The 8,198-nt window shown below is 43.5% G+C and overlaps 1 protein-coding gene across 1 annotated transcript in view; it reads right to left on the reverse strand.

The window, feature by feature from the left end:
- The window catches only part of COMMD8 (COMM domain containing 8), an 18,545-nt gene extending 10,826 nt beyond the window's left edge, over positions 1-7,719 (reverse strand). The window contains exon 1 of the mRNA XM_025201794.1: positions 7,701-7,719. The gene's annotated coding sequence lies outside the window, so the exon portion shown is untranslated. The remainder of the gene's footprint in view (positions 1-7,700) is intronic.
- Positions 7,720-8,198: the final 479 nt, after the last annotated feature.

Raw genomic sequence — 8,198 nt, forward strand, 5'->3', positions numbered from 1 at the left:
GCCAATGCCGCATCGGGGGGTCCCCGCGCGCCGATCAGGGGCGGCCACCCGGGCTCCGCCCCCTCCCCTGGTCCGGGGGTGGGCCCAGCGGATCGGGGGTGGGTCCAGCACCAGGTCTGGAGCAGGTAGGGTGGGCGTGTGGTGTGCCCTAGACCTGCATTTCTCAACCACCCGTAGGTCGCAAGAACAGATGAAAGGGTTGCAAACAAATCTAAAAGTGGACTCACAGACTTTAAAAATGGATTCTCCGTTAATGAGGAAAAGCACGAGAAACCTGGCTTTTCCCTTGCAGGTTGGCGGAGTTCCAGCCTGTGAGGGGCTGTTGGAGCCCCCTCTCCCCCCCCCCCCAATTCCACACACCGAGGCACTGGGCTGGGACTGGCCACTGGTGTTTACAAATGGGTCTTAGTACCGAAAAAAGGTTGAAAACCAGCGTCCTAGACCAGCTGGGGCAGGTGCTACATGCTGTGCAGGTCACAGCCCAGCCTGAGTGGGTATGTCCTGGGCCCCCATGCACAGCTGGTCTAGCCCGTGCCACGTGCAGCTTGGGAGCCAACTGTAGAGCAGCGTTTCTCAACCTGTGGCTTGCAGGAATGTGTTAAAGGGGAGCAAACAAACTTTAAAAACAGATTCTCCTTTAAAGAAGAAAAATGTTGGAAATAGCGTTTCCCTTGCAGGCTGTCAGAGTTCCAGCCTGCACGAGGCTGCTTGGGGCCCCGCATTCCCCACTCACTCTGTGTTTGGGCCTGGTCTGCGAGGGGCAGTGGGTCAGGACTGGCCAGCAATGTTTACAAGTGGGTTCTGGTACAAAAAAAGGTTGAGAACCACTGGTCTAGAGCAGGGGCAGCACTGGAAGCCAGATGATGGGGCTCCAAGGGGCGTATCTGTGCCAGTCAAAGATGCACAGAAGACTAAAAGCTGGCATTTCCCAAGGGAGAATGCCTTAACTATAACAAGCAGTGCCTTAAATGTGAAAAGGTTGAGAACCACTATGATACATACAAAGAATATGAAAATCTGGCACAACATTCCCATGACGTAGAGTGGTACTGAGGCAGGCCCTGTCATGCTGGGCTATGGTAGGAGCAGGAGGGGTGTGCAAGTTCCAGACTATGCCTCAGGCGTTCGTGCTATGTTAGCAAAAGAGAATATCAGAAATAGCAGCTTAATTTTTTTAAAGCTATAATGTATTTTAAATGTAAGTGTAAATAGTGTTTCATGTTGGTGGGACAGTAGAGATAAAGAGATTCTGTTTTAAAGACTTGTAATAATGACCAACCCTTGTTTCCCAGCATTTTCACTTTTAGTTTTGGTTCAAAACTGCATTGTAGATCAGAGATTCACAGCCTACTACCCTTAATCTGGCAATGGGTCTTCAGTGGCATTCAACCACAGGGGGCTTCAACAGCAGTCATTGCCCCCTGTTGGCATGGAGAAAAGCACTGAGAGCAGGCTCTCCCGGTACCACCACAGGGAGGAGTGGTAATGGGGGGAACTTTCCCGCTGCTGCTGCTGCTGCTGCTGGGAAAAGTGGTGGCAGTGTCTGGATCCTAACACTCACCTGTCTCTGACCCAGACTGGTTCAATCTGGCTCACAGCCTTAAACAACTGCCACTTGTTGTAGATCAGTGGTTTTCAACCTGTGATCCGTGGACCCCTGGGGTTCCGCAGACTACATCTAAGGGGTCCATGAAAGTTGACTATGATCAATCAAAAGTTTGTGAATACCCATACTTGCCATTCAGAGGAGTCTGCACCTCCATTCAAAATGTCCAAAGGGGTCTGCACCTTCATTTAAAAAAAAATTTAGGGGGTCCACAAATGAAAAACGGTTGAAAACTGCTGTTGTAGCAATCAGGCCACACAGGCATACCAGTCTCACCAAAAGCAAAGTAGAACAGCAGAGGGAGCCCTGCACAAAACAAAACTAGAGGGGATTAAAATGAAAGAAAGGGAGAAGTAGGAAGACAACATCTGTGCAGCTGTCACAGTGGATCTTAAATTTTATAGTCCCACAACCAGTCTGGGCAATTCAATACCATGCATGCAATCTGCATTTCCAATTTAGCTAAACTTGAATTGACTCTTACAATTTTCCCATGTATTTCCAGTATCTTATCAACTGCTTGAGGTTCACAGGCTAGAATGCCATCTACACTTCTGGCAAGCGTTAAATATTCCTCAGAAAACCTCCTTTTAATTTTCCCTGTTAGAGCACTGACAACTGGTTAAAAAGTAGCACATACCATTTTTGCTTATTACAGGCAACCCTCGCCATTCACATGGCAAAATACACAAATAAGGCATGCAGTGCCCGGGGCAGCTGGAGGTGGGGGCATGGCTCCGGTGGCGGTGGCGGGAGCCTGGCAGCAGCAAGCGCAGAGCTCCTGAGGAGCTCCTGTAAGTGTATATAAAGTGTATTTAAAATGCGGGTTTGGCATTCGCGAATATTTGAAACTGCGAATGCTGAACCTGTGAATAGCGAGGGTTTCCTGTATTTTTATGGTTACAAGGGAAGGTGCTTTCTTGCACCGCAGCTTGAGTTCACAACAAAGTCACTCAGTTTTAAAGCCTTCCTTAGATGTCAAATAGGTTTGTCTTTGTCCCCCTCAAGCATTATTCCTACATTTTCCCCATATCACAGCTCATCTCCCCAGATGCCGTTCTAGGCTTGATCATTTTTCATATTTTTCAGTCATGGCAGTGCTAGTAACTATTCTTGCTACTGTGTACAGTAAGGCCTTTTCAGACTGCATTGCCTTGTGAGCAACATGAATTAATAACATTAGTTCTCAAAAACAATGAGACAGATGATAGAATCTGCTTTTTTTGCACTTGGTACAGCAATCCATTTGCCTTAACAAAATTCCAGTTACTTCCATCCCGAGACAGCTTGGTTAGACATTGGATAACAACCTTTAAAAATTGGACTTGCATGCTTTGACATTTTTCCACCTGCACGCCCAACATGTATCACTAAGACTTGTTAACTCCACAGATTTTACACCTAGGGTATGCTGTACATCACCAAAAAGTGCATGGTTCCCAGGCATGGAGAAAAAACAATACAGTAACTCTAAAATGCAACAAAAAAAAAAATCACAACACAGTTCTGTTTACTTTACAAGCATCCACAAAAACAAGATTAAGCTTATGTGCCATACAGTCGGTGTAGATAGCTGTTGGGTGGTTGTTCCTAATTTTTTATTGGGCTCTGTTTGCATCCTCAGACATAATGCTCACTCCACCATAAGCTTGATCCACTATTGGAACAGTACTTAGTCCAGCTTCCTCTATATCTTCTTTGAGACAATTTTAGATCCGCTCTGCCTTTCTACATAACACACACAGATCGGAAGTTGCTCTTGTTTAAAATACCACCCTTCATCAGTAATCAGTCAATAAAATCCCACATTCCTCATGAGTTTGACAGGTGACATACAACTGAGCCCGATTTACTTGCTGCCTGGTAATTTTTTCCATTTACTCACACATCCAAGTGAACCTTACAATTGGAGTGACTGTTCAGCTTTTCATTTATCTTTTTCCAATCTCACAATCCCTTTTCTGTAAAAGCATTTCATAGAGTCAGAAGGGACCTCAACAGATCATCGAGTCTGACCCCCTGCCTGGGCAGGAAAGAGAGCTGGGGTCAGATGTTATCTTTGTATTCAGAAGAACTATAAACAATTCTGCAGGGGTAGCAAAATATAGCATCTGTTGGCACGCTGTATTCAATAAAGGGATACCAACTGAACAATGATGATGAGAATGATTGATTTTGTTTGCCAAATGAACTTTGGGGATAATTACTCAACTTCACCTGTACAGGCCCACCTGATAGGTCCCCTAGTTTCAAATCCATCAAAACACTAGCAGCAGCAGAGGCACTTACATTCTTATCAACGATGTGCATGTCCTCTGTGGGTTTTTTTCTCTTTCATGTTGATGAGCGATTTCCACAATGTCTGCGTTATTATTTTTTCAAACAATGCCATAAAAATCAACATTGGTTGAATTTCCTCATTATCTGTATTTGAATTTGCACTTGACTGTCTGGGTTTAAAAAAAATCTCATTATCTCTGCTGCCATTTTACCACCTCAGGCACAGAATGCACCATGCCACTGTACTGAATTTATCAACCAAACTGCAGCATGCATCATCATGTCAAAAGCCGAGACCCACACAGTAGCAGAGGTTGCTGCATGCTGCATGGTTAGTGATTTTGAATAGGCATTCATTATGCGTCATTAGTAACAGTTTGTGTCAAGACTTCAAATGTTTGTGAATTAGCTTACCTTAGCCCCTCCAAAATTAGCGTGGGGAGTCTAGGCCCTGTTAGCCCCAGCCTTCTGCCTGCCTGTGTACATGTATACACATTCTACAATGTAATAAACAACAGGGCCAGATTCTGGGGTCTACAGTTCCCCTCCTACCCCTCAGTTCCCCCTACAAGGGGATGACTTGATGGAACATGTTCTTCAGGAGATGATCTCATAGTTTGAGTCTTATCATTATGGCACAAGGCTCACTCCTATTGGGCCTACTGTTTCACCCCAACCTTATGCCAACCTTATCTTATTAGCAGTTACTATCAGGATCATATTTGCTCAATCTTCTTCACAGTTCTTTTTATCACCGGGCAGCCTGTCGTCACGCTAAGCTAGTTGCCTTCATGGTGGAAAGCAGTTCTGAGTATGTCCCAAAGAGGTCAAACACCGGTGGGTATTTCCCACTAGCACTTGTAACCTTGACAAAACCCCTTTAACTGGGTTTGAGCCTGGTGGGTCCCTGTATGCTCAGTCCTTTTTGTTTTGCTCTTATCTTTCTCTTTTCTTTGGCTTTAGGCCTTGGCTTGATCCGTCACAGTGAGGATTCTCTCCCTTCATCAAAACAAAGAAACTAACTGGAAAAACACAGGAGCTTTCACTTTTACAGCTCCAAAGGTGTGGTCCCTTTAAGACACACTTTTCCCTAGATCTGCCCTTCTCCTTTAGGGACTCAGTCAATTTCCCTAATTGATTAATGTTAATGCCCTTCTGGGGGTTAAACAGTCTCAGAATCCCCATGGCAGAATAATCACAAAAGAAAAGAAACTTCCACGCCTATTCAGGTCTCTCCTCCCCCCTCAGCTCCCAGGGCTTTAACCCTTGATGCTGCCATGCTTGGCAGAATGCTGCTCTGTCAGAGCACCTCTGAGCTCATTGACCTGGACTAAGTCTTGAACCCCATTCCCAGGGTTCAGTATCATCAACTTCTGTTGAGAGCCTCCATCCTGCCCTAGTTCTCGCCTCTCACCACTCTCTCTCTCTGGCCAGAAGTAGCTATGGCTTCCCGGGGAAGATCCAATCCGGGTCACTTGGCACCGTGATAAACAGAGGTCTGGACACACCAGGAAATCTCTCCCCAGTGTCATGACTGCACCCGCTGGTAAATCCAGGTATGGATCTTCCTTTTTCTCTGAAGAGGCACCGTGAGCCTCTTCACAGTTCACAGCAGTGCAATATTGGCCTTGGATACCATCCTGAACTGGGCATTATTACAAAGTAACAATATAAAGAAAACTCCAGTGATTCACATAGCACACTAACAACACTTCATTCTCCAATCAACTTCTGCACCCATATATATAGTCTAGTAAATACACACCATATATGTAGCATACTGTTACAATTTTGCAAATCAACACAGCAATCACTGGGTGTAGCATCGCATTCACCACTGGCCATAGGAGAACACCCGAAAAATTACTCCCACCCTGTGTGCCTACCAAATTTATCCACATTGTTAAAGATCTTAATTTTCTCCTTGCCAAGAGAGATTTCTAGGACTAATTTATGTGCTGCATCTTCATTTTTCTGTAACAGTACTGCAAGATCTGGATGTTGTAACAGCTTTTGAACAATATCCAAATTCATGCCTAAATGCACCACGTCAAAGTTCTGAAAAATTGTAAGATTCCTTTTCATGTTTAGAATCATGATCTGTGACAAACTAACTTTGGAGTCACATCCTGAAGTCTTAATAACATTGCAGACACAAAGGTATGATTGTGCCACAAAACAGGAAATATAAACCATTCATTAACAATAACTTCAGAACATAAAGTATTAACATAGATACAGTTCTCTGACACTTGGTGTATTATGGAATGGTTAATGCTTCTTCCCTTACTAACCATATAATGATGGGATGTATGATTGTCACCTCAGCAGCAGATATTATTGTAAATATTCCTGCAAAAATCACTTGATCAGTGGAATCATATTCAAAATGAATGAGTTTCCACCAATCTTTTAATTGCAACTCCATTTCTCTGGCTTGTTCTGATAATATCTGGCCAATTTCCAGGGGAATTTCACCTGAATATCCTTACCTCAGTATTCCCATCATTATACCCTGTATCCAGAACTGTGCCTGAATACACGTCATTGAGACAGAGGTGATATTTTGCAATGAGGCAATAGATTTTAATAATAACAAGTGGTCAATTTCATTTAATTCTCTCCATTTTTGGTAACACCTTTCCAGTGAACCATTTTTTTCGTGCAAGTTTAGACAATGCAGAAGTTATGGGTGTTTGTAACTTTTTGTTTTCATGAGACACACTTGCTAATTTATTAGCCAGGACTTCTATGCCCACTGAGTTGACAAGTGCGGTTCCCACACCTACTGCACCGGAAACATCTCTTTTCCTGAGACTATATTGGTGTTGTACTTTCTTTATGGCTTGTTCCCAGCCATGCCACCCCACCTTAAGTGGCTTCACAAATTGGTAATATTTTTCATTTATCAATCCCACATTCACATGGTCCAGACTCAATTCTGTTCTCCATAGTATTTTCACTAGTTCGGCTACCAGGTAACATGACTGATCTAACTTGACATGGATTAGACCTGAGAGTCTTACAATGGGTGTGGTTATTGTTGTAAAACTAAACACTTTTCAAAATTGACCAGTGTTAATCAACCACCACCCGGTTAAGTTCGAATCATACTAATTTCCATAAATTCATAAAATCCTTCACCTTTAACATATGTACAGTTTCCCCAAGACTTGTAACGTGACAACCACTGTTCCGACAATAAGCCTGGTAAGTGCTTTATCCTACTGAATGTGTAATCCACAGGCAAGGCAGCCTCTAGTGTTACTGTACTATGAATCTATGACAACTTATCCAATGGAATGTTCAAATGAATGTAGAACTGGAAAGTTTTTCCTGTGAAAATCCAGGAAGGAGAATACCAAGTTAATTCTGTGCACACCATCTCCTTTTGGTCTGATTCTTATGCATTCTCACCCTCCCCCCAAACAATCATAACGGCGAGCTTGCCAAACTTTTCATTCTAACAAATAATTGATATGGAGGATGTTAATTGAAACTGTATTGAACACTTCCTTTATGCTTGACATTGGTGTGCTACCATCCAGTTGTTCTGTCTGTAATGATCCTATACATCTATTTTCACGGCATCCACCCCTTTAGCAGTTTCTAGCTGACACTGCACCTCCACGTTAGTGTTACAAGGCTCATTCACTATTGGCACTCCTTTCTCAGTAACATTAGCCCCATGCGCCTGAAGCATTGCCCAAGGATAGATGCTCCAACTAGTCATGGCAAAAATCTGTGACTACTTTTGATGGCAAGTCTGGCTAATGGTTATCACAACAGATAACTCCTCCTTTCCCATTGCAACCTCTATTTCCTTGGTTGGAGCCCAAGCCACTGGTAGCCATCGTCATCCTCCTCCTTGTTGTAGACAGGTTGGAGTGGTCATCATTAGGGTGATCCATACGACACTCAGTCCCTCCCTCATCTGAAAAAGAAAACAGAAAACAACAATGACCTGTATCGTAATTATTCTAGTTCTTCATTACATTTTGAACATCCCAATTTCCTTTCCATCCTTTGAGTTAACTGCAATGAAACCACTTCTTAATCTTGCATTTATTTTTCCATAGCTCCAAAGCATAGGTAGTGGGGATCACTTCGTCAATTATATACAGTGGCCTCAGCCACATTGTTAAGAAGGCATGCCTTTTCTTGGAGAAAGACCTGTACAGGACTCAATCCCTCATGTCCCATTCTATAAGTACCTTTTGCCGGACAAAGTATTTGTTCATTCTGATCTTGTTTATCCCCAGCATGAGTGCTACTTGGATTTGCACTCTCTTGATGGTTTTCCATTAACTTA

The sequence above is a fragment of the Alligator sinensis genome, unplaced genomic scaffold (assembly GCF_000455745.1).
Source record: "Alligator sinensis unplaced genomic scaffold, ASM45574v1 scaffold247_1, whole genome shotgun sequence".
Lineage (NCBI taxonomy): Eukaryota > Metazoa > Chordata > Crocodylia > Alligatoridae > Alligator > Alligator sinensis.